This window comes from Pinus tabuliformis, chromosome Q (genome assembly GCF_031772625.1).
Source record: "Pinus tabuliformis cultivar Carrire ecotype Pingquan chromosome Q, CPIR1, whole genome shotgun sequence".
Taxonomy (NCBI): domain Eukaryota; kingdom Viridiplantae; phylum Streptophyta; class Pinopsida; order Pinales; family Pinaceae; genus Pinus; species Pinus tabuliformis.
This window is the reverse complement of record NC_142296.1, coordinates 157,292,854-157,320,469: the sequence shown is the minus strand read 5'-3', so window position 1 is coordinate 157,320,469 and position 27,616 is coordinate 157,292,854. Positions and strand designations below refer to the sequence as shown.

Sequence of the window (27,616 nt, the reverse complement as noted above, 5' to 3'; positions counted from 1 at the left end):
CTTAAAGAATAAGAGGTCTCATCACGAGCCGACTTATCATGTTCATAGATATTATAGCTTGCTGACTTTTCCAAAACTGCATACCAAAACAGGGCAATGACTCAAGATTGTTGCAATCAAAAGACAAGGGGTCTCATCACGAGCCAGCTTGTTCAGCAAAGTTATAAATCAAGTGAGTGGCACTGTCATAATTTGGCTACCAAACCAAGGCATTGTTCTTTAATAATTAAAAGAAAACAAAAGCAATAAGTGTGGATATGGATTTCTCTTTGAAAATTGTATATTTCTCCAAGTAGGATACAAGATCATTGTTGGGTAACAGGTAACCCTATCGAGGCTATGAACGCTTGCTGGCAGTAGAGGCTCTACCTACGACAAATGAGCATATTTAAAACTGATTTATAGAGGATACTTTGTTTTTATCTTTACAAACTAAGTAGTGGCTGATGTAAATACAATGACTAGCTTTAGGAAGTAAATAGTCAAAGTTAACATAGAAGAAACAAACTAGCATTAACAGTTGAAAGCATGATATACTTTATCTTTCTATAATACAGTTTGATTTTCCAAAATCCTTTTTATTTTGGAAGTTTAGAAAATTCAAAAGAAAATCAGAGATAACTGGTTCTTCCAAGTGAATCGCCAATTGTTGTGGCCAGCAACAACCCCCCTTCTTATTTTAGTTTTGACATCAATACTAAATAAGTGGGGAACCTTCATCTAAAAAATAACAAAAATTAGAACTTCCATTTCCTTTTTGAATAAATCTTGCTATCATAAACTCAAGAGAATACCCACAAAATCCAAAAAAGACTTAAGTTTTATGATAGGTTCGAATAGAATCTTTCTCTTAATAATAAACACATCGCATCGTAAAAAAGGAAATAACGACATCATATAAGTAAACCCCTACAAATGCGAAATCGTGATGCGAGATCGCACACCGAAAGAACCCATCGCATCACAGTTTTCATATGCTTCAAATGTCACTTAAGGTGAAATGCTTCAAAGCTGGCGATATGCGATAACAAATCTCGCAAATCGCATTTCGTAGAAACGCATGGTAATGAATGAATGTCGAAACATAACAGATTAGTGATATTGCGATCTGCGATATTGCAAATCAAATTGTAAAATCGCATTATCATAGATTTGTAGGGCACGCCATTCTAAAAAAGGTTTTTCGTAATCCGTTGTCAAGTCATGCGCATTAATGTTAATTTAATAAGTTAGTTGATGATCATTAATGACATAAGGTTTCAATCTGATCAAGAAGTCAGTTCACGTAGGGTGATATATTTTATATGATTTCAAAAATTTAAAGCTTTCCCGTCACCTTATTCATATCATTACTCTTTCCTGATTTTGTAAATTGCAGGAGCAGAAAACAGAAAGATATACGTAGCAATGTTCAGAGTATAATGGGAAAAGAAGGAGAAAATTCAATTTCCGAAGTCATCTAACAAAACACGCAAAAGGCGAAAACTGGCACCAGGGAAGCCCAGATCAAGAAACGGAGGCAGTTTTCGATGAATCGTGCATCGCCGGGCAAAACCCTTTGAGAAGGAAAGCCTCTGAACGCTCAATCACCAGAAAGTCTGAAAAATTGCAGGAAAAAGTGCTAAAGGCTAAAAACAAAACTCGAGTTCTAAAAACGGTGGTATTTAACAGGGATATATTTAAATTGTTATGTAAATTTCTCCCAAATGCACAACATTTACAAAACAGATGGAGGCAAGGCTGAAGAAAGAGTAGAAACCATCAATAGGTTAACCAAGTTGAATTGGGATTCTAACTGGAAGTACTTGGTTAAACCACATAGTCAATGCATGACTCTCAAACACCTCACTAACTCTGCTGAGAAGATAGCGCCAACACTTGTCGATTCTATTTTTGTAGGACAACTAAAGTCGGAGGTTGGCCAACCAACTCTCCTCAAGCGGATGCTGAATGCTTGCAACCACAGAGAACAGATACATAGTTAGTAATTTCCAGATTCAGTTTTAGTTTTAGTTTTAGTTTTATTTTTGCCTTAGATGAGGACGGTCATCTAAACCGCCTCCTATATTTTTGTAATAAACTATTTTTAGGATTTAGCTAATAGTATTTCAACTATTCTCATGCATTTAGAGAAGGGTCCTGAAATTTGTCAAAAACGTTTCCTTAGAACATGCACTTTTGCACCCTCAGAGGAGGTTTTGATGAATGAATGGAACAAGGATTATTGATATATGTGTTTAATATCTGCTACTGAAATTGTACTTTTGTACTCTTAGTAGATGTTGAACTAAGAAGAGATAGATCATTATTGATGAAGCTCATGAGTAGAACTTGTTATCAATGGTACTTTTATCTCTTAACAATTTCTGCTTATGTGTTTAAGTGATACTCATGTTTAGTTATTTATATGTGAACGCCTGAATGCTTGAGTTATAATTTGGCACTTTTGTACGGTGATGGCTATTCTATTTGTGCTTAATATATGAATGACTTATTATGCAATATGTTTTTCACAACTTTTCGGCTAACTTTTTATATGAAACAGTTCATCTTTATTGAATTATTTTCTTATAGCAATTGAATGATCTTTATTACCAATTGCTGTAGAAACTATTTTAGATCGCATAATTGAAAGGTTAAATCCCAGGTTAGTTTAGAATTAGATATTTCTGTTCATTAGAATACATTTTGCATATTGTTAGATTAGATTTAGAATAAAATCATTTTACTTAGAAATTATTAGAAAGGAAATATCAATTCTCAACACACACACACATATTGGGAAATTGGTCCCATATCCCCAGTCGGACCCACCATCCTAAATGGAAAAGGAGCTGCTTACCAAGGTCTGGACCGGTTGGGTATCCCCCTTGTTGTAGACCCGATTTTCGGGGCTTCAATAGAGCCCTAGAAGGCTTTGGGTTGAGTTACTAGTTCCTGGAGCCCTCGAAAACATGGGTAGAGATCGGTCTAGTTGGTGTTAGTGATGTTCGACCATAGGGTGGAATTACTGGTTGAGGCTTGAGGTGGCTTGACCTCTTGAAGCCCTGGTTTGATTTTGTTTGGTTTATTCCATGAGATCTCACATTCACACTTGGAATATGGTGCAAGGGTGATTCACTGAAAGAGAGATTTTGGTTCATATTATCTATGGTCGTTTGGTACGTAGAAGTCTATGAATTGGTTGGTATTTTTCCTATGTTAATAAGAGATATTATTCCTTTATGCTTCATGTATATTTACTGGCAATATGTTGGTGATATTATGGCCTGGTTTCCATGGTTTATATGTTTATATGCTGGTTATTTTCTCGTTATATGTTGTTTATCTTATGTGTATCTTCTATGTCTCTTGTAATGAACTGTTTAACTATTGATGAATGTATGGACTAACCAGTGGTGTTGAAGCTATGTAGAGAGGGAATATGGACTTCTCGGTGATTCTCAAATGAATCTGAGACTTTTATGATCATATATGATCTTATGACTTGTATCGTACATGGTTGCAATATGCTGATGAAATGCATGTTATGTTCTGGTCATTATAGGTCAAGTTCTTGATGTGAGTTTGAATGTTTAGCTTTGTTGACATGTCTATTATGCTTCTAGAAAGTTTCAAGAAGTTATTGGTAGTGGTTTGGAGGTAGGCCTAAAATGGTGGCTAAAAATCTGGGACCGCATGCTTAGAACTGGACATCTTAGGTCACAACCTCTACCTGGTAGGCTTATGCATGCGGTTGGAGGCTCTCAACTACATGGAGGCCTTATCATGCATGCGGTTGGGAGCCCAAGTTAGCAAAAAGGGTGTCCAAATCAGATTTTGACCACCTGTGGTGGTTACTCAACCTCTAAATGGCCTATTGGCCCTATAGAATGTTGTGAGATGTCATTTTTTCTTTCATAGTTGACCTCACTTCGTTAGTGGGACCTAGGAGGTCGAGTTATGTCATAGTAGCTCCTCCTCTCATGTTTACCTTGACATCCTGGTGAAATTGGGTAAATGTGGGAGGGGTGGTTACAGGTCTCTCTTGTAACTCGCACTGGACGAATTGTCTAACTCACATTGCTAAATCGACCTCCTTTTCTGCAAACTGAATCAATCTCCTTCCTGCCTCTAGAAATGGGAAATTACTATGGATTTTTTTTTTGGAGAAAATCCCTCCCAAATCTTTGTTGAAACCTCGCTTCCCAGTGTCTCCCTTACTTTAACTGTGCCCTTATTGAATACTACAACTAGGTAAGTTGAACTGCTCAAATGATACTTGATGTCTTCGCCAAACCCTTTGACCTTCTCTTATAATATTCTATTGGGAAACCAATGGTCATGATCACATCTCAAACAATGTCTATGATCATATTGACTCTATTAATTAACTTTTATGGAAGTCTCAAAAGCAAAATCAACCTCCCTCAATTAATTTGATTTAATTAACCAATTTTCCTAAGTTAGACTTAGGGAATATTTAATTATTAGCTAATTAATCTAATTGAGGTGTTTGTAAGTCTTTTCTGACGAAATTTTTTATGGGTTTTGGAGATCTCATGTTCCTTAGCCTCTTAGACACCATAGAAACTAAAACACTTCTTCGTTTCTACCAAAAATTAATAGGGATCTTAGATTAGTTGAGGTTTATGGAGGTCCAGTCCACAAGATGTTTTTTGATCCACTAGTTCAAGGTGTCTCTCCTGTGCATCCAATATTTAACTATATAGAAGGGTGTTCTCAGGAAAATTTGAGACAAGTTCTAAAGTGTCTAAGGAAGTCCATTGAGGAGGAAAATTACCCTAGTGAATTTGGTTTTGGGTGAGGAGGTAAAGATGAATGAAACAATAGTAGTTGGAAATTTGACATTAGTGGGATAGTGTTTTGGAAAAATAATGGATAAATAAGGCCTATGGGCATGGATGGATGCTAATTGGAAGGGCATTTTGGGTGATTGTCCCATTTCTCTGGTTGTAGCGTAGGGATGGATAACTTTCAGGTTCTAGTTAACATAAAATGTGGTAAAAATTTTATCCAATTTATGGTTGTGGGATTCAAATACCTTCTTGTTGAACAATTGGATCCCCCTCTTTGATGCATGGAAGGAAATCTAACTTAGCACCAATTTAGGTTAAGTTTCCAAGCCTACCACTGGATTTTTGGTCCCCTAATGTATTCAAAGTTGTTAGGAGTTCTCTTGGGATTTTCTTGAATGCAAATATATATTTCATGGAAATGAGTTTGATGTGTGTGGCATGTACTCTGGTGTAAATTATTTACGAGATGGTTTAGTGAACTCCAATGAGATTTACAAGGGATCTTGTAAAAATATACAAATGTTAAACTACATGGGGATCACTTTTAGACACAATTGCTACCATGAACATGGCCATCTTATTACATTTTGTCAACTCCATTTCAAACATTGTGTTGGTTGAAGAAGAATGGGTCATGTCCCTCTTTGGTGGCTAGGATAGGCTCAGATCCTAGTGTTAATGTCAAGTTTTATATGGGTGTGGTGTCTAGTCCTAACATTTAGCAAGACATACATGGGGATATTGGAATTAGGACTCAAGATATGGGTCCTGATGGGAATTCAAAGGCTATGGGGTTCACCCATAATGGTGTTGATACTTCAATTTCAAGATTGGGTTAGTCTAAGTATTTGCAACATGTTACTAATGAACAGTTTGTTGTTTCACCCCATGTACTAGTCTCTTCAAGTATGTTATTGCAAAATATCCTCCTTCATTTTAATCTTTCTCTTAGTAAAGACACTTTGACTGGATCTTGGTCATTAATAGGGAATGTTGTGACTTTTTTGGGGTGGATTGAGGTCTTAAATATAAGGATTTCTAGTTGTTCTATGTTAAAAATCCCTCTATTATGGTCAGGGTACCTAATTTGGAGCACTCCCATGAATGTGGATTATTGGATCCATCAACTGAGTACGTTAGCAACTCTAGTGGGGACAGTTATTTAGTGTCCAAAGAAGTGGGGGTCAAGTATAATTTGAGGCCTTGAAATGGGGGCCCTAAGGTGATCACTTATGGGTGTTTGAGCAATGTCAAAATTAGGGCTCATGTTTTGGGTCTTAATTAGACTTCAAAGACTATGGAATTTAATCAGAATGGTGTCGACGTTTCACTTGCAATGTTAGGAGAGTCTTAAGTCCTTACAAAATGTCATTGATGAACAATTGGTTTTTTATTCCATCAATCTATGTAGGTATGTTATTGCAAATATGTCTCCCTCTTCATTTAATATTCCCCCTAGCAAAGACTATTTGATTGGCATGGGCATCCGATGCGAATGTTGTGCGTTTTGTGGGTGGCTTAAGTTCTTCAATAGAAGAGATTGTTTTTTTTTTCTACATTAAAAAATCCCTCTTTTATAGTTGGGATAATTTTGGAGCACTCCAATGGATTTGGATTATTGGAGGATCCATCAACTGAGCAATTTACCAGCTCTTGTGAGGGTGATTCCTTGGTCACCAAGGAAGTCGAGGTCAAGTATCGTTTTAGGCCTCAAAAGGGGGGGCCTAAGGTGATGGCTTATGATTGTTTGAATGGATTGGTTATGAAAGTAGGGGGGCCAAAGTCTAGGGGAAGAGGGAATAAATCATTTATGTATCAGGAAAAGGAGAAGGTTGCACATTATGTGGTTGTGGGTCAACAATTGTCACTAGATCAGGTACTAAGAGAAATGTACACCATAAAGAGTGTTTCTTTATGATATATTTAACTCTAAATTGTAGAGGACTAGCTAGCCCCTTCAAGAAGTTAGCTATTAAGCAGTTGGTTGAATCATAAAAGTCAAATATTATTCTACTACGAGAAGTTATGTGTAAGGGGTACATAGTTCTTAAGGAAATGGATGCATTGTTAGGGGGTTGGGTTTTTTTCTTTTGTGGATATATGGGGTAAGTCTGTGGGTTTGGACTTGGGCTGGCATAGTAAAATTTCAAAGTGTACCAACTCATGGGCCTTTAAATGAAGTTTTGGCTCCTCTTCTCTCAAGAGTTGGATAGATGGTTTTTGGTATTGAATGTGCACAACCCATATCATGGCATAGTTTTGTATTAGGATCAACTTTTTTTATAACGATTTTGAAGTAAAAGAATATTATCTAGGAGGAGACCTAAACTTTTCATTGGTAAAATAAAAGGTTCGTTGTCTCTCTACACAGATTGATTGTTTCTTTGACCATTTTTAGAGGAAGCTAGAGGAGGAAGGTTTAATTGATATTGAACCCATGAAACTTAATATGATATGGAGAAATAAAACAGTAGGCTCTAATAGGGTTGTGAAGAGGCTAGATAATTTTTTATTTCAAAGGATTTGATAGAGGTTCTAGCCAGATTAAGTGAGTAGGTCAATGTTGGCGGTGATCCATACCATATATCAATGCTAATTGAAATGGTGGGGGTTCAGAGAAAACCACCCTGAATTTGAGTTGACTTGCTAAGGAGGATTTTACATAGTGGGTAAAGAACAATTGGGTTTATTTTGATGAGAATTCCAAAGTATCTACCTCTTTATAGTTTGTAGCAAATCTTAAGAAACTTAAGCAAGTAGCATTTGGATGGGTTCATGAAAGGAATATCGAAGGTGACAATGTTCTTAAACATATGAATCTAAGTTAAAGGAATTGTATGATGCTAGGGGTAATGGTTTTATCTCCAAGATGTCTAAATAAGATATTTTGATATGGAACAAATCCTAAGAGAAAGATATTAGATGTAATAGAGGTTGAATGTAGATTAGAGAGTAGGGCTCTTGGGCTTGCTAAGTGGGATGAGAATACCAATTTTTTTCATTTGTATTCCAACTTCTGAAAGAAGAATAACTCTATATGGAAGATAAAAAAACCCTATAGATGAAGAAGTGAGTTATTTCAAGGATATTACTAGTGTTGGGGTTTCTCACTTAGAGTTTGTTTTCAATGCTAATGAAAGAACCACCATTTTGGAAGTAGTTAGGATTTCATAATTCTCTCCTAGTTTTTTAGATGAAGATGATAATCAAGTTTTAATAGATGTTATCTTGAATGAAAAGCATAAGAGGCTTTATACATTTTTCAAAAAGATAAAGACTTAAGTCCTAATCGTTAGCCAGTTGATTTCTTTTCAGGTTTCTACGAGATACTAGAGAAGGATCTAATTATGGTGTGTTGGGCGATTTAGTTGTCTGCTAAATCCCTATCATTTAATTTATCAATCCGGGGAATCGTAAACTTAGAAGCAAACCAATATATATGGGACCTTAGATGAAACAAGTGTAAGAAGTTTGTTTAGAATGGAAATGCATATTACAAATCTAAACTATCAGATCTATTCTATGAAAACATAAAAATAATGTTTGATCAATGGAATTATTCTACTTTAGAAGATAGAGAAGAGTCTCTTGTTCAAGAGTCCTGGTTGTCCTTCTACCATCTTTCTATAATAACATTGTCAAACACCTAAGAAAGCAGGAAAGAAAGCATGTAAATGAAAGCAAGTAAATATTGTTTTCAGTTCAGTTCTTAATGGAGAAGAGTCTCCTAACTTAGGAGGACTTGATTTCTCTAGATACTGAAAGGGAATCAATATTCACATAAATGTAATCTAGGAAAGCATATGAGAAAGTAAATCTTATTTCAATTTAATCTAGCTCATGAAGAAGGGACTCCTAACTTAGGAGGTCCTGGTTTTCCTTCTCACATCAAAACTAGCTATTGAAAGGAGATCAACCTTCACACAACAAAACATGGCCACAACATGAATTCATACTAAAATTATCTACAAGTATTTACAAGAAAGAAATAAGATGAACATCATAATTGAAATTAGTATATTCACAACATTACTTTACAACAAAGTGCACTTATCTCAGTATGGGGATCCTTCCATTCCTCAATGAGCACACATGAACAACTATCACACCTTAAGAATCAAACAACACTCATAACTCATGATTTGGAGAAAATGGTATTATTCATGTTGAATGAACATAAATCTAATGCTAATGAATAACTGATAATTGTTCTCTCTCTCCTCCTCCTTCATTACATGATTTGGAGGATGCTCCTCTTATTTATACATGAATTAGGGATATCTACTCAATAAATGTAGATCCCTTAAATATCTACTAGACCCACACTTGTCTCAACTTATCCCTAAATACTAGATACAAATCCCATGACACATCAAAATCTCCATGATCTTTCTCCTTGGAATATGGTCCACCTCTTGAGTTGAAATTCGAATTTGATCTTAGGAGGCCACATAAGGGTGCCTTGGAAGCTTCCAAATGATCTACACTTGTCATCAAACTCAAGCCACTTTTAGGTATAAGCAAATACATGTTATTTCTCTAACTTTTAATCATAAATTCACTCTAAATACATGAAATTAATAACTTTGGAAAATGAGAATATAAACTCATATGGTAATGGAAATATAGGGTTATGTAATGATAATATGGTGAAATGAGATGACAAAATGAGGATAAAAGGTGAAAATGGAGTGAAAATTAAGGTTAATTTGGAGGCCCAACATACTCCCCAACTTAAGTTATTGCATGTCCTCATGCAATCTATTGCATTGATCATGATTTGATCTTTTGAATTGTCTTGCTTTTACATGAACTCTGGCTGATGTCGATTTTTTTAACTTCACATAATTTCCTTTTTGACAACTTTGTTCCTTTTTGCAAAGTCTTCTCTCTTAAAAACATTTGCTTGCAACATATTATTTTGGTTGGTTCTTGTGTGACAACCAAAATTTGTTTAGTATTGATTCTTGTGTAACAATACTTTCATTATTTTTGTGTTGCATCAAAAGACTTTGAAAACATTTAATCGAGTGCAACATATTAGTTTGGTTGGTTCTTGTGTAACAACCAAAATTTGCTTAGTATTGGTTCTTGTGTAACAATACTTTCATTGTTTTTGTGTTGCATCAAAAGTCTTTGAAAACATGTAATCAACCTTTCTTTCTTTGATCATTATTTGCAAAACATGTAACATTTGAATCATAATGCAATAGTAGTTGTTTGGAAAAAGTATGTTGGTTAGAAAAAGTATGTTGGGTAGGATGATATGTGTAGAAAGGACATATATGACATATGGAAGGTGATAATGGAGTATGGATGTGAATATGAACATGGTGAAACATTTTCCAAAAATTATAATTTTAGTATTAAAGGAATTGTATGATAAAAAGCTAGGAAAGAACATACCTTTACTTACCTGAGTGGACAAGCTGTGTATATGTAGAAATGTGTAGCTCCTGCTGCTGAATCATGGAATGAAGAATACAAGAATGTGATCTGTGTCTTGGTTGCATATATGATGGATGAAGTCGAGAATGTAGATCCTTTATTACTGCTACTGAATTTGTTCCAAAATAATCTGCTCCTGAATCATATAGTCTTCATCTCGTCCCATATCGTGGCACAATTCTTTCCATGTGAATGAATGTCTCGATGTCGAACATGGAAAGAAGTCATTGGATTACCGACCATTGATGAATGTCGTTAACCAATGCGAGGCAAACTCACCATTAATGTCAATGAGTGCCAAGGTACCCAAGTACATCTTGCGAAGTGCGAATGAATGAGCTTGATGTCGAGTGGTGTTCAAATTTTGAGGTTAAGGCATTCAAAGTTTTACCTCAGATTATTTATTAGGGAATTTGGAAGGCTCAAAATTCAAGTCTATTTGATGACAGATTCACTCTTATATTGTAGTGAACTATTTAGGGTCTTAACAATTTAAAAATATTCCCATAAGACAAGCAAGTATTTTTAGATAGGAATATGGTTGTAGAGAATATTAATAGGGATTTTTCTTGGCTCTGTTTCAATGGGGATTCTCTAAGTGAACCTTTCATTTGTGGCACTGGAGGTATCATTCACGTAAAAAGTTTCACATTTCATGTGGGGTTAGGATAGGGCACCAACAACTACTCTAAATTTATGACACTCAAACTTGTTTTATTGTTGGCCATTGAGAAAGGTATTTCCAGGTTATAAGTATTGGGGACTTGATGACAATGATTAAGTGGCTCGGGAATGAACACAGATGTACATATGTCACCATACAATGCCTACTAAAGGAGAATATGATATTTTCCATTCATTTTACTTATATTTATTTCATGTGCATTTATAGAGAAAGGAACTCCTCCATATATGTGCTATCCAAAGCTGGTAGCAATATGCCATATGGAAGATGACATCCATTGCAGGATACAAATTGGAAATCCTCATAATATTATCACACCATATTCCATGAAGTTCAACCTTGAAATTTGTGGTATTCTATGGTTAATTGATAATTAGTTTTAGGAATATTTTTCTATCTTTATTTTGTTAATCAATTCTTATGTTTTATCTACATTTTGTCACTAGACTATACTAGATTAATGCCCATAATGGACATATCTAAAATATATTGGACTATTTTGGATAGGTTCATAGGAGGCCATATTATGTTTGGACTCGGGTTATATAGGTGTTCTGGTGAAGCCAATTTTATCTATGCAATATTATATGAGATATGTTGTAGGTTGTTGTGGATCCATTACTCTATAGCACAAATTTTTCTCTTTCTTGATATTTCTTATGCTCTTGAAACATATGAAAAGTGTAACTTGTTATGATAATAAGGTTATGATTTTTTATATGGAATATGTGTATATGTTTGTGCATGTATAGGATCTACACAATATATTTATTTGAAATATGTTGTTAGGAAAAGAAAAAATAATTCTGATGAGATTTATGCATTGTGGTTTCCTCTAAAAACAATAGTAAACATGGGGTTAAAACTCTTGTAGATATTTGGAGATTCCAAAATGTTGATAAATTGGGAAAATAATAAATGAATCAAAATAAGTTTTTATTTTCAATCGTGAATCAAGTTATGGAGGTAAAAGTAATTTTGATCATCAATCTTTTACTCATATTTATAAAGAGTTTAACACAAAGTTCAATCAACTATCTAAGGAAGTTGTGTTATTACAAGATGGTAATGTTTTCTGAGCTAAAGTTTAGAGGAGGGGCCCAAATTCCCAATATTGGAAGGTCACTATACAAATGCATGCATTGAAAGAAGTTATAAATGTGATTTTTTTGGGATTGTTACCTTGTTCACTATTTTATCATTAAAGTTGTAAAGAATATTTGTCAAAGAATTGTGAATCTTTCCCTCATGGAGTCGAGGAAGATTGTAATGTGTAGGTGTGGGATAGAGAAAGAGACAAATTTTGGATAGTATAGAGTCCATGCTTTTTAATCCTTTTATCATAGTGAAATGTGCATTCTAGTTTTGCACTTGCAATGTCAAGTGTGTGGGGCTTCAAACCTCTTACTCCTCTTCCCTAGTAATAGCCTCTTTTCTTGTCAATTGACTACTCAATTCTAATAATATACGGTTGTGAGCATTTTTTCCCTACCATTCTTGTTCCTTGCATCCTTTATATATATATATATATATAATTCAATTATTTCATAAAAATTTAATTTAAATTGCACTTACTTTTTGAAACCTCGTTTTTAAATCCCTTTTCAATTCCACTTATCTTATTATTGGTTAGAAGCTTCCTATTTGATACCATGCTATTTTTTAAGATATACAAAACAAAATTCAAACATAATTAGAACCAAACTCAATGGGCTCTTGTAAAAGTTATGTTTTTATTACAATGAAGGTATTTGATACAACAGGCTTGCTCCTCTTCCATGCTAATGGCTAGGTAGTTGTGTTATTGATACAATATATCCTAATTTACAATATCTAATTATAATTATATTCATCACTTTTATGAATGTGAATTGATTAATTATTTAATCCTTATACATATTGATCTTAATGGTTTTTTATTCTTTGCAGTGATTTCATTCTATGAATATTTAATAGCAATGACTTCACTTTATTTTCCTACAATATTGATTCTTCTTTGATAACTATTTTAATACTTTAACTCACAATTTATCATTTTCTTTGAACTTGAAACAAAATGATTTTTTCCTTGGTGTTTCTTGAAATTATGACTAAAAATATGTTTGTGGTGAAAAGCATGAGGCCCTAATTCATTAACTTAATATCTAATATAAGACAAAGAGTTGAAATCCATATAGAATAATAATTTATAAATAATTAATGAAATATGTGATATAGATTAATACAATACCTTGTGATGCTTTGCTTATATGCATTAATTAGTCATGAAGATGAGTGGTCATGCCCTTAGTTAAATTATGTCTCCTAGTTTTATTATTATTATTATTTATTATTTATATTCATTATATTTGTTCTCCTCCTTTTATCTCTCCCTCGTTCCCCTCTTCTTTAGGTTTTATTCTCTTCTCCCACTTTTTATCCTTCACTTCTCCTCCACCTTTTCCTCTTTTATTTCCCCTATTTTCCCCTCTTCTCTTCTCTTCCATTTTCTCTTATTAGTTTACGTTATGAATGTTATTAAAAATGAGATCCACTAATGTTTAAACAATCATTGTTATCCATTCATAAAATCCAAAAATGTAATCCCAACTATAAGCCCATTTTTCAACCCATATAAAGACAAATTTGTTGTGAAAATAATTTCTACAAAAATGTAAATGAAGTGGGTTAGTTGGGTTCATTGATCTAATGACGTGGAAAAAACATTTCACACTTAACCTGTTTCATATTATGTATGGAATTTTTTTTTCTTATAGCAAGTGAAAGCTTAGGATAAGTTCAACAATTCTCAATTAAGAACTTGCTTTTGTAATCCACACCGAAACATAATTTGTATTGCTCTCATGAATTTGGTTTATGTATGATACTTTGTTGAAAGTGTTAGCTAGCTATAGAGTTGAAGGATTTTTTTAGGAATTGTTGTATATGATTGCCTAGATATTTTCTATGGCAGCACTCCATCATACCTATTGACTATGATAGGGTGATGTTTCAAATTGCAATAGATATTGTTTGTTATGCACTACCTTGCGAAGTGGAATTGATTGGTGCCATGTTAGAGAAATATTCAAAAAAAAAATCAATTATGAATTCTAATAATAGATTTAAGGAAAAGATATTTTAAGGTCTCCCATTTCGTATCAAAGGTAAAAATATCTTCATTTTATTTATTCTTTCAATCACCACCCCCCGGGAAAAATATTTGTACATAATCATCTCATTATTTGTCACTAAACCACACACCCATGATAATTTGATTTTTTATTTTAAAATGGTATGAAACTAAAAATAAGAAAAGACCCATTATTTTTTAGTAATTTGTGGGAAATTTGATTACTCAAATTCATTAACACAAATATCTTCTAAATATGCTATGATTTTTTTTTTTTAATATTCTCTCTCATAATATTCTAAGTCATTTCACTACACCAATTTGGATAATTAAGGGTGATATTTTGATGCTTAATCTTCATCGAAAATGTCATCCAAAGCACTTAATCCATTTTCACTAGAAAATCCTTATTGATCCTAAAGATAATCAACATCTAAAGAAATGTTTATTTTATGTTCATGTCCAAGTCAAAGGTTTTTAATTAAGATATATTATTTATCATACACCATTACACCATAAGTGAATTCCCTCAATGTATCTAGCTCAAACATCTATATATGGAACACATTATGCTAGACAAACCAATACACATGTCTTGATTTCTTGTTGATGCATAGGTGCTTCACACTAAAACATGACGGAAACTTAACTCTACCCATAGCTTATTGAAGTTTATTACCTTGTATAGATACCTAACTTTTAATGGAGCCAAATTCTTGCATATTTAGTTGCATGACTTGATTGAGAAAAGGAGGGACATGGTATTCTTCCTATTAAATTAATTGAAATAAAAAGATACACCTAAGAATTCCATCTATATGCATAGACATATAAAACACCATAACCTTATTAACTACCTATTATGGGTGTGTTTCATGTTTCAATAGTCTTATCCTTTAATGGTCTTTGCACATTTATTTTAGCTTAATATAAATTTTAATAAATGTTGATTTTTATGTTGTTTAATTTTAGTTTATTATTGCAACATTGCATGCATATATCTAATGTTAATTTATGATATTGAATTTAGAACTATTATTTATCAAGGTTGGACAATTATAATTAATTCATTGAAATTGATGCAAATAATATATGGTACGGATTATCTATTCATTTTTTCCATCAAAATTCCACATAGCACCTTGTATATGCAAAACCAAACTCATATTTCAACATCCAATAAGTGAGATACACAACCATGAGAACCTTTTCCATAACATCAACTAAACATCACATTACACATTTAAAACATGGAAGTACTTATATGAAATTACTTATAGCTGGAAACCATTATGGGAAGGATTGTATTCAACCCAACCATAGGCTCAATTGCATCACTACTTTCAACAATTGGCCACCCCTTAGCCAGGCCATGATACCTTAAGGGAAAAACTTTTAACACTCGGAAAATTAAGATGGTTGAAGGAAACTCTCCTTCACATATACAAACAAAAAGCAACAAATAACTCATTTTTCCTATTGGGCCCAAAGTCTCTATAGGTTTCAAATTCTCCTTGGCTAGATAACATAGCAATATAGAAATCCCTCCAATATTCTACAATCTCTTGGTGATTTCCTTACCCAATCCTTATCATGCTTGCATAACATGAATTAATTTATGAACCCCCCACCATTACTTAGCTATGTTTCAGAGCTCCCTAATGAGCATTTTTCATGCAACATTCATTTTTAGAGAGCCCATAACACACCAACAATGACCCAATTTATGATTGGCACTTTTTTGGGCATATTTGGGCACTCAGAACACAATTTAGTTGCCCATAATGATTTATTCATCATTCAACCCAAGGTTGGAAACATTCTACTCATGATTCTCATTGTTTAGGCACATGTTTCTTTTCTCTATATGTTTGTGTCTCTCCATGCATGAATGATTGTTTCACACCCTTTTCTATTATAAGTCGTTTTCCAATTCCAAAATTTTCCATATCAATACAGTCTTATTGCTATGCAACCTCATATTTACCTCAGTGTTCATGGAAATCCATGGGTCAACTTCAAAGTACGAGGAACACACTCAACCCATTCCTTCCTTTAAATAATAGAGCACTATTTCAGCGACCACCCTAACTTCCATAATTATGAGGGTAATTATTCCAACTACCTATCCATTCATGGTCAATGAGTTCTTAGCAATCAAGAAAATGTTTGAATTTGAATTCAAATTTCATGGTAAGGATTTGAAAAGGGAATTTTCCATAACCCCTTTTCATTTCATCACTCATAGTATCATGGCTAATATTTTTGCACGTATATTGCCAATGAACTATGTCATCATAGTTATTAGTTGAACATTTCGATTGCATATAAATTGTTCCTGAATTCATTTAGTTCATTCTTGTCTCAATAACAATGCATCTATATTGATAGGAAATACAACACCATTAACATAATTAATTACGATTAATTACAAATTAGCTCAGGATTCAAGATGGGGTTATCTTATATTTGGGAAGGTTGTTAGCATATGGTTATACATGTGCCATGTTTGGTCAATTTATTATGCAAATTAACACAAGTATTTAATTATCAATCTAGGTTTGTAGGCTTGAAAGCATGTCCAAAGTATAAGGATTTTAGTTGTAGTCAATTTTAGAAGATGAAATATAAAGATTGATGGAAGTGCATATTACAAACATAAAATCTAACTTAATAGTTTCCGATTCAATATACAGTAAATGAGGAAAGAGACTCCTAACTAAGGAGATCCAGGCTGTCCTTTCCTACAATATTTCTTTCATGAAGAGAAACAAAAATTAACTGATTAACAATAGTTTATGATGCATAAAATGTAGAGAGAAGTGGCTCCTAACTAAGGAGGTCGAGATTGTCCTTCCTTACAATCTTATTCCATCATTATTACTATTGCATTGAAACTAGAATTCAGAAATAACTCAATGAGGAAATGAGAATGAATTTCAATTATAGCTCATAATCAAATAGAAGGATAATTTAACTTGAATTCTTGTTTGTCCCTTCATATGCATATTAGAATTAAATAAATATTCATTCAACAATCATAATAAATCTTCATACATCTAAAGAAATCTGAAGCAAAAACTAGTTTATAAAAATTATGTTAAATTAACCAAGAAGTTCACTTAGCTTGGTGTGGGGGCCCTCCACCCTTGCCTTGCACACATGAAGAGATCTCAGCTACAACAAACTCAATTACTCACTCAAGCACAAACAACAAATGAAATGAAACAAGTTCTTCAATTAACTTTCAGTCTTCAAAGAGTCTCAAAATCAAATTACATAAAATTCTACATACCCAAGCCTTCAATAGTCTTGGCTTAAATAGAGAAATAATAAACAAACTTGACTAAAATGTCTCTAACAGTCATATCTATCCTAATCCCATCTATCTTGGTCGAATCCATCCATTCAGTTACACAAAATTTGGAAAATCCCCAAAAATACTAAATTTGGCCTATTTCCTAGGGATTTTCTGAACAACAGGTCATGTTTGACCATAGTTGACCGGGCATGTTTTAGCTTGGTTTGACCAAACCAATAGGTACACGTCCATCCTTGGTTCCCAAGCTTTCCATATCTATGCTCAGATCGTGCCCAGGTGTCCTGCAAGTATGACTTCAATGGAGCCATTACGGGAATTTTCAGTTTTGTCCAAAAATACACTAAAAACCCAATTTTTGCAAAAATATCTAAAAATTGAAAAACATAATTTATATACCTAAATATGCATAAATTGGTCAAAATAAGGTGTATATGGATGGTATATGGTTGAAAATGATGGAAATTAGGTGTATTTTAATAAGCAAAATTTGATAGAAAATGAGGGCCAACATATCAATGTGTCGTGGTTGCATTTTTCTTAGCTCAGTTTGCTCTGGGACAATTATTGTTGCACTAGGGCCACTAGTCTCGCTTAATTCAAGTGCTTTGACTATTTTCCTTCCCCAACCATGTTTTGCCACCAATACTTGGTTACGATTCAAGTCATTTCCAACTAATACATTGCAAAAATAGAGAACCCCAATCCCTTCATTTGTTTTCGTTGTTGATTCTATAACAAACCTTAAGTTGTTGGTATCGTAAACCTTATCTTTACTCTCATCAAATTCATAACTCTTCATTATTCTTATTCTTATTTCAATTAAAGTCCAATTTTTTGAATATTAAAACTATATCGTAAAATAATATAAAATTGATGATTTTATTACTTTTAAAATTTAACTTTCTATCATATATATATATATATTATCCACTTATAAAAATATTTAAAATAAGGGTTTTTATAACTTTAGTGCAACTAAACTATGAATTAAAAATAAATAAATTAAAAAATATTACTCTTCTTGTTAAGTAATCACAATGGAAAGTTTTCAACTTAGTATTTTTGAAATTCCAAAATCTCGATAGTTAGAAATGATAGATTTATAATGCATTAATAATATTCTCAATTTCTAAAATAAATCATAACTTGTTTTTTCTTGAGTATAATTTTAACTTGCATCTAATATTTATTAGTAATATTTATATCGGAGCATCGTCATGCCTAATTTACCATAGTGCCTATCTTGCCATCTTCTTGCCTGACAACACCGATATCATAGTCCCTATCTTGCCATCTTCTTGCCTGACAACACCGATATCTAGTAACATTAGATATCGTGTGCACAACTACTTATGTTAGGATTTTATCACTCGAGTCATTTAATGCTCATATTAAATACCTTTGGCACAAAATTAGTGGAAAACCATCTATCCTACCTCAACAATAGGTTAAAGTGCCACATCATAGCCACATTACAACTTGGAGAGAACACATAGAAGGTACCCGGAATATCAACCTTGATTAGGAATTATATAAATGAGAAAAGTTAGATGAAGTAATTTATGTCATGCTCAATTTGGATTTGGAGAATGGGACAATTTTCAATCTTTTTCATCTTTTTCATTTTGTATTGAGATGATCATTAGGTATCACATCCATTTATCATTTGTTAATCTGTTCACACATAAATATTTACCATCTATTATTTAAAAACAACCATCCATCTTTATAATGAGTTCTATACATGTCTTTGTGAAATTAGGTTCTATAATCATATTCCATACATGACCAAAGTACATGATGTTATCTTACTTCATTGTGATAATTATCCAATTTTAATGTAGCTCTCATATGGGCAATATATTATACATAATAAGTAATCCTTTGTGCTCTTTAACATTGACATTCCTTGGTTTGTTCATTTAATTTTATGGTTTTTTGATATTTTTATCACAAAGATATATATTATGACATCCATTCATTGAGTTTCTTATGTATTTTCATGTGTAGTATTACTTCATTATGTCTAGGAGTTATTTGTAACATTGTAAACAAATTTCAATGTATGAATGTTGTAAATCAATTTTACACTTATTGATTTACTTTCCTAAGCTTCTAAAACCATATTGTTAACAATCAATAACATTAACTTGCATGCTACTTCATTATGATTGTCTTCACTTATTGTATCCCAACTAATATCCCAGAAGCCTATAATCTCTTGTAATAGACCAAATCATAGTTGAAAAGACTCATTTGCCTAATTTCCAAGAACCAAGTCGATAACAAAGCTTAAATTGAACATGGTAATGGTAGTAATAAGTATTATTTTTCTTCAATTAAAACTACCTTAATGAACATTGAGAGGATATGTGGAAGATATCCATCTCTATACATCATCAATAAATTTGTGATTGTTTGTTTATAAAATTTTATAAGATGTGCTTTACAAAAACCACAACTAACTCTATGAGATGCAACATCGTTTGTCGTAAAAGAGACACATGAATGTGCAATAAAAAAAATTCTATTCTACCCTTTAATATTAATAGATATTGCATAAAATTCGGGTTTTCTACCGACACTGCTTCTATATACCCCATCTTCATCATAAACATATTATTATATTCATTTCCATTAAAAAAGTAGATTTAAAAATTCTAATTTATTTATGCAAGGTGATTGTTAGATTACTTAAAGCAATATTGGATGACATGAAGAAAGATGGCAAGTCACACCTAATACAGATAGATTATTCATACTTTGAATACTGCCTTAATATTTTATACAATTGTACCTTTTGTTATAAATTTCTGATTGTGTTAGTTTTTAGCAACAACATAACTATTTTGTGGTGGTAGAAGGGGGAGGGATTCTCATTAATCCCGAAGGAAACATCAAAGACAGATATGCTTGAGGCCTAGGTAGGAAGACAAAAACTAAAGCTGAGGCTTATGATATGTTTCTAGGAGTTTCCTTTGCTCAAAAAAAGGGCATCAAAAAGATCCAAGTCTTAGTAGACCCAATGTTGATTATAAAACATATGAAATACAATTCATCAGCAAAAGACATGAATCTAAATCAAATCACTCAGAGATCCCAAGGTATGATTCCCCTCTTTTATTCGGTGTCATTCTTTCACATCCTAAGAGGGAATAATTAGGAAGCAAATAAGCAAGAAAATTTGACTTGTCAATTGAATGCAAAAAGAAGTATAATGAATGAGATAGAGGAAACACTATGCATTCCCTAATCATAGTCACGAGTTCCAAACATTGGACTGAGGTTGACATCCTTGGCTCGACTAAGAGATTTGGAATTCAAAGAAATATCGAAATCTTAGGGTATGTAAATCAATATCCCTTACCTACCCCCCCACTCTCCATTCATTTTCTTTATATTCCCCCCCGACCATTCCTCCCCCTCCCCTCATCTCCCATTTCACTTCTCCTCCCTAGCTCTCGTCACCTTTCTCCTTCCCATTCTGATAAGCCTCTATTCCATTATGTTCCTCCTCCACTCCATTCAGTTATGACACCCTTCTCTAGTCCATTCCATCTCCCAGTCCTTGTCTCATCATCCTTTACTCATCCCGACCCATCCTCGTGCCTCATGGAATTGAAAGGCTCACATTGCTGCAACAACGTGACTGCTCCCATCACAAAGGTACTACACTTGGTTCTGGGAGATCTCACGTCATGAGATCCTAGACTCCATGACATAGAAACTGTTGCAATGACCGACGATCCAACATAGGAGAAGGTAAGATTATGGGAGAGAGTGAGAAACATTTAATCCCTCTGCTCTGAATTGTTCACACAGCGTGTGGGAGGAAGGTTGATCCAAATTTAAATAGGAACACAAAAAATTGCAGAGATAACCACAAATACAGATATGTAGCAGAAATAATACTTCATTTCATTACTGTAAAATACTAAAATATGCTTACAAACAGAAATGGAAATAAATTAGCTAGGGCGATGGTAACTTATTCTAAGAAGAGATGTGGCATCTACATGCCTCTAAACTGTGTTACAATGAGGCTGGAAGACCTATTTATTGTTGAGAAACAATGGAAAACCATAAACATCCAAAAACCTAACCATAGAAGATGAAACGCAAAACTGTGGGCCCCGTTTGGGTAAATTGGTACATCAACTTCTCAGGGTCATAACTTTGGCATACTATTTTCATTTGACGTGCACAATATCTCGTTAGAAAGATCTATCTGAGAACTACAAATTTGGGGAGAGCAACATCGGTCCATAGACCATGTTTCTCCAAGATTTGCCAAAAAACGTCGGTTAGGGCCTCAAAATGGCTCCAGAAGTTCAGGACCCGAAAAACTGCTAAAAATAGTAAATTGTGCTGCAAATAAGGAAACTGAAAAACTGATAGAGATAGTTGTGGGGGTCCATGTGCGATAGGTGGGTGGCCACCAACATCCACCTGGATCATTCCTCCCCCCCTTAGGAAGCAATGATCCCCATTGCGTTGGGTTCCTCCATGAGATGAGGAAGTTGCTACTGAACTTGGTCCTTGGTGAGCTGTTCTACAATCTCTGATGTGTCCAGTAATGGTGGGAAGCATGGTCAAGGGCAGTACACATTGAAAACTTGGTGTAGGCGAAGGAATGAGGGAATGTTGTGCTCCAAAGCATTGTTTCCCACATCCTTGGTAATGGTGTAAGGACCATGTCGGTGTGGTTTGAGCTTTTGATGGGTTCTTGAAAGGCGTTCTTTCTGTAGATGCAACCAGACTTTGTCACCCACTTGAAACTTGTGTGGTACCTATATGGGTGAGGAGAAGTTCATTTTGTGTTATTTCATGACCGTATCCCTCTGCTGCTGCTGTTGCATGGAGGAACCCTTAGCGGCGGTCATGGGTGTGGTGACGATCTTCTCCTTATTTTCAGAGCTAACCAGATAGAAAATGAATTTCCTAGTCTGGGAGATGATCTTGCTGCATTTCTTAGCAGAGATCAAAGAGGTGGCAGTAGGTGGGGCTACCTCCAGTATCCTGTATAATTAATTACCTAAAGTAAAAATAACAACGTGAGGCCTTGAATCATACATAGCATGTCACCTCTATAAGTATGGCTGGCCTAATAATACATCACAAACATCCATAGGTGCAACATCACACAATACCTCGTTTGTGAAGGGCTTGATGCTGTAGGGAAGGTGGCACTGCTGGAAAACTCGGAGATCTCGTCCTTGGTGAAGCCACCAGATACTATACGGCTGCGGGTGCAGTGTAGTCGGTAGGCCCAACCGTTTCACGACCTCTGCTGAAATGAGGTTCTTATGGCTCCCATTATCAACAATGAATTGCAGCGGTGAACCCTTAACCCACATCTGTGAGTGGAAAAGACACTCCCCCTCCTCTAGATCTTCAGGCTCATTCTTCTGGATCTTAGCGGCGGAAACAGTGGCACTGGGCTCCACGTCAATGATCTGCTTCCCTTTGTCATTCCCCTTTTCGAGTTCTGACTCAGGGTCAAAACATGCATCTGATTCTGAAGCCTTCAACTCAGCCACTAGTGATTGCTTGGTTCGACACTCACTTGTGTTGTGAGTGGGGCTCTTATGGAACTCGCACCACTTTCCTGTCTCCTTCATCGACTTCGTGGTGTTGTTATTTTCTTGCGGCTTTGACGGGTTGTCTTAGGTCATCCCACCTTGGCTTTTTCCTTTGGTCTTTGGATTCGCAGATCCAAAATCTCACTTCTTCTGTTTAAACTTCTAGTCGATTTTGATAGCGTATGAGTACGTCATGCCGAGTGAGGAGATGTTCAAGAACTCCACCTCTTCTTAGATGTACTTGTGTAGGCGGCCGCGGTATTTGAGTACCAAATGTATCTCAGAATCCTTGATACCCAACTGTGTGCGAAGGGTATGAAAAATGTTTGTGAACTCCGACACATCTTGGTCCCTTCCTTACCGCAGCGTGGTCCACTTTATGTATTTGTCCTCATAGCTTTTGACAGGGTAATACTGCTCCTTGATGGCATCCCGTAATGAATTCCAAGTGGGTGTGGCTAAAAATAGTGAGTCCTTACTTTCATCCTTTTGCTCGCAGTAGGTTTCCCACCAGTCCTTGACGTGGGGGGCTACTTTGAGAAGAGTGAAAATAATCTTTTCTCGACTGGAAAAATCATGAGCAGAAAAATACCCTTCTAGCAGACTTAGCCATTTATCTACGACATCTGCATCTATTTGACCCTCGAAGATGGGGATTTCAAAATTAACTTGTACCTTAAATGGTGTGTCGTTTCTAGAGTAGCTATTGGAAGCTAATGCGTCGCCTCTGGGTAGCCACTGAAGGATCCGGGAAAAGTTGTCCCTCATCGTGTTCCTTTGTCACTCGAGGGCTTCTTCGAGCAAGATTTTGATAGGATCTCCTGCCCCCTCGTCTTTCTTTTCATTTGCCATGGGAGGCTGTCGGGATTTGTGAGGCTCGTCTTGCAAAGGTTCGACCAGTTCAAGCCCTAACTCCTTATATCCCGACCTCATTGGGGGCATGCAAAGAAAAACAGAGGAAAAGCAGACCGCTATGATACCACTGATCTACAGAGATAACCACAAATACAAATATGCAGCAGAAATAATACTTCATTTCATTACTGGGAAATACTGAAATATTCTTACAAATAGAAATGGAAATAAATTAGCTAGGGCGATGGTAGCTTATCTCTGAGAAGATATGTGGTGGCTACATGCCTCTAAACTGTGTTATAATGAGGCTCGAAGGCCTATTTATTGTTGAGAAACAATGGAAAACCCTAAACATCGAAAAACCTAACTCTAGAAGATGAAACGCCAAATTGTGGGCCCCGCTTGGGTAAATTGGTGCATCAATTTCCTGGGGTTGTAACTTTGGCATACAATCTCTGTTTGACGCGCACAATATCTTGTTAGAAAGATCTATCTGAGAAATACAACTTTGGTTCTGATGTTGCTCCCAGATTCCACAAAAAACATCGTTTAGGACCTCAAAACGGCTCCAAAAGTTCAAGACCCGAAAAATGCTAAAAATAGTAAATTGTGCTGCAAATAAGGAAACTGAAAAACTAACAGAGACAGTTGTGAGGGTCCATGTGGGATAGGTGGGTGGCCACCAACATCCACCTGGATCATTCCTCCCTCCTTAAGAAGCAATGGTCCCCATTGCATTGACTTCCTCCATGAGATGAGGAAGCTGCTACTGAAATTGGTCCTTGGTGAGTTGTTGTGCAATCTATGAGGTGTCCAGTAATGGTGGGAAGCATGGTCGAGGGTAGTACACATTGAACACTTGGTGTAGGTGAAGGAATGAGGGAATGTTGTGCTCCAAATCATTGTTTCCCATTGTTATACTTCGTCTTGTCAGCCCGCTGCAATCAAATTCTCCAAAGTTCATTCCTTGTTATGCGCAGTCACTAATGTTACTGTGGTCCAAAAAAGAGTCATTTTACTTCTTGAGTCCAGGGTTTTGTCTCCAGAAATGTGAAATAATGCTTGCAGGCCAGAGGGAGGTTGAATAAGTCTCTTACTTCAAGAGTTTATCATCAGTAATGCTCGAAAATGATCCTTCTCCAAAACTCTGTTTTGGAAAAGAAATCGACAAATTTGTTTTTGTAATAAATTTGCATTTTAAAGCCTTCCATCATGGAGTACTTCGAAATACAAGCCCTGGTCATCTTTCTAGGTTCAATAGCCCCATCAGTCTATGTAAACAGGAGGACTTATCATAAGTATTGAAAGTTCCATAAATAAGATGGCATATTCTTGATTCTGCTGAAGCTGGAGATCTACAGGATAATGCTGCATCCATGTCAGATGTTGGAAGGACAGAACTAAGAAGAACTCCACCGATTAGAATATAGTGTTTCCTTTATATGAAGTCAAAGAATGTACCATGTGGCTTATTCAATGGAGGATGACATAGCTACTGTATGTTGCTTGGAGAAAACTTGAAGAGCAGATACCTCTAGAGATAAATAAACATGGAATATCTAAAGGATTTCCATAGAAAGAAACTTCACTTTTAGAGGGAAACATTTGTTTGAAAATCTTGCACTTTGAAGGTATTATAAGCCCCTGGCGTAGCATTGTGAAACATCATCTTTTCTAGGGTACTATCAGTCTTTTAAACATGATTCGAAAACACATATAGAAAAAGCTCTGAGCGCAGCATACAAAGTCTTAAGGCGGGGTGGAAGATTTCTGTGTCTTGAGTTGAGCCATGTCAACATCCTTGGTTTCCAAGAATTATATGAGTTTTACTCATTTTCAGTTATTCCATCTATTGGAGAAATTGTTGCTGGGGATCGTGCGCCTTACCAATATTTAGTGGAGAGCGTACGCAAGTTTCCATCTCAGGAAAAGTTCGCTGAAATGATTGAGGAAGCAGGCTTTGAGAAAGTTGAATATGAGACCTTTCAGGTGGAGTAGTCGCAATTCATGCTGGATTCAAATTATAATTCACATATATAAGATTTTGGCATTGCTTTTGTAGGGCAATTACCTTAAAAACTATTGAAATGGTATGTGAAATCGAAAGCTAGCAAACTATGCCTGTGTGGGGCATTGTTTAGAAAAATCTGTCTAAGCTGATTTTGGCCATTGCAGTGTTTGATGGGTCGACTGTTTTAATTACTATTTGATATCTGAAGGAACATACAAAGTTGGTCGGAAAGATTGTGCAGTGGAAATTCAAACTGATAAAACTATCTCAAGTGTGCATGCGGAGATCATAGTTGAGGCAGCCTCTTCTTAGAAGGCCTTGTAGTGATTTTTAAGCGTCCCTTCACCAGAAATTCACTTGAAGGATCTTTCAAAGTTTGGCACATTTGTCAACAAGGAAATTTTCTCAAAGGCCATGTTTTCTTGAGCAAATAAGGAGACAATCCTAAGTAACGGTGACTTTATAACGTTTGGAACAAATAATTCAACTTTCAGGTTGAACTTCGTTCCATTCTTATTCTGTATACCAGCTCTAGAAAAATTGAACCAGAAACATGGTTTATGTACCATTGTGTCATCAATGGGAGCCTACGCAACAGAGAAATGGATGTCAGAGTGTACACATCTTATTGTTGAAGATTCTTCTCCTATAACAAATGATGTGATGGAAGCTATTCAAGCCATGGTGGGGCAAACATCTTTACCTTCAGAGATTCTGAACTGCTTGAGCTTTCCTCCTTCCATGGCACTAAAATGTGGGCGAGTTTCTGTACAAGTCAAGATTGCAGATCCAAAACATCGAGAAGCATGCTTATGTGGAACCACATTTGTTGTTGGGCCATTTCATTTGTACCATTACAAGGAGAAATTGCAGCTTCTGCTGGAAGTTGCTGGGGCTACTATTATTCAAATTTCCAAAAGGTTTTCAAGTACACAGGCAGGTGTATCAAGAGAATGTGAAGTGTTGATAGTTCTAGCAGAGGGCACAAAAGAGAACTTAGGACTTGACTCTAATGGATTTAGTTACATTAAGGAAATTGCTAGATTGAGTGAAGATAAAGTAGTTGAAGCGATTGTAGCTGGAGACTGTAGTGTATTTACCTTCAAAACGACCTTGTGACCTTCATCATCTTCAACTAAAGAAACAGAAATGTGGTTGATTCTGAAAATGAAGAGGAGGTTACCACAAGACATCAACATTCTAAGGTCATAGATAGCAGCAAGACAAGCTTGAGTGGTAATTGTGTGTAGTTGCCGCCAATTTGTAAGGAAAGACAAATTGTTTCAGATACAACTGAAATAAAAAGATTTAAGCATGAGGTCGATTCTATGTGGGAACCGAACTTGTTTTATAAATCCAGCGCAGTAACACCAGCGTTTCAAAAACGTAACGACAAAGAGGAGGTGCGCTACCCATATAAGGGGCGCTACGCACTTGCTGTGCGCTACGCGTTGGGTAGGCACGCTACCCATACAGTCTCAGAGCCAAAGAAATTTCTCTTATTCAGCCAGATTCGTGCCAAATTACTGCATTTGCTGCAAACTGAAAGGATATTGAGAATGTCGACGATGATATGGATAATGTGGAAATGATTAACTATGATGATTTGGACTGCGTTTTAAAGCTGGTCTAGTGTGTAGACATTGGCATGCTGCTAGTGTTCATGAAGATTTCTGGAGATGTTTGAATTTTGAGAATTGTCGAATTATTGCAGAGCAAGTGGCTAAACGGTGTCGTAGATATATAAAGGCTGTAGAACTACATTTTCTAGGTTCTCTTTTGGATGTTCCTGTCTGTGAAGC

General features: G+C 35.2%; 1 pseudogene; it reads left to right on the top strand.

Moving 5' to 3' along the window:
• LOC149218731 (nibrin homolog) overlaps positions 1-27,406 on the top strand; it is a 40,121-nt pseudogene extending 12,715 nt beyond the window's left edge.
• Positions 27,407-27,616: the final 210 nt, after the last annotated feature.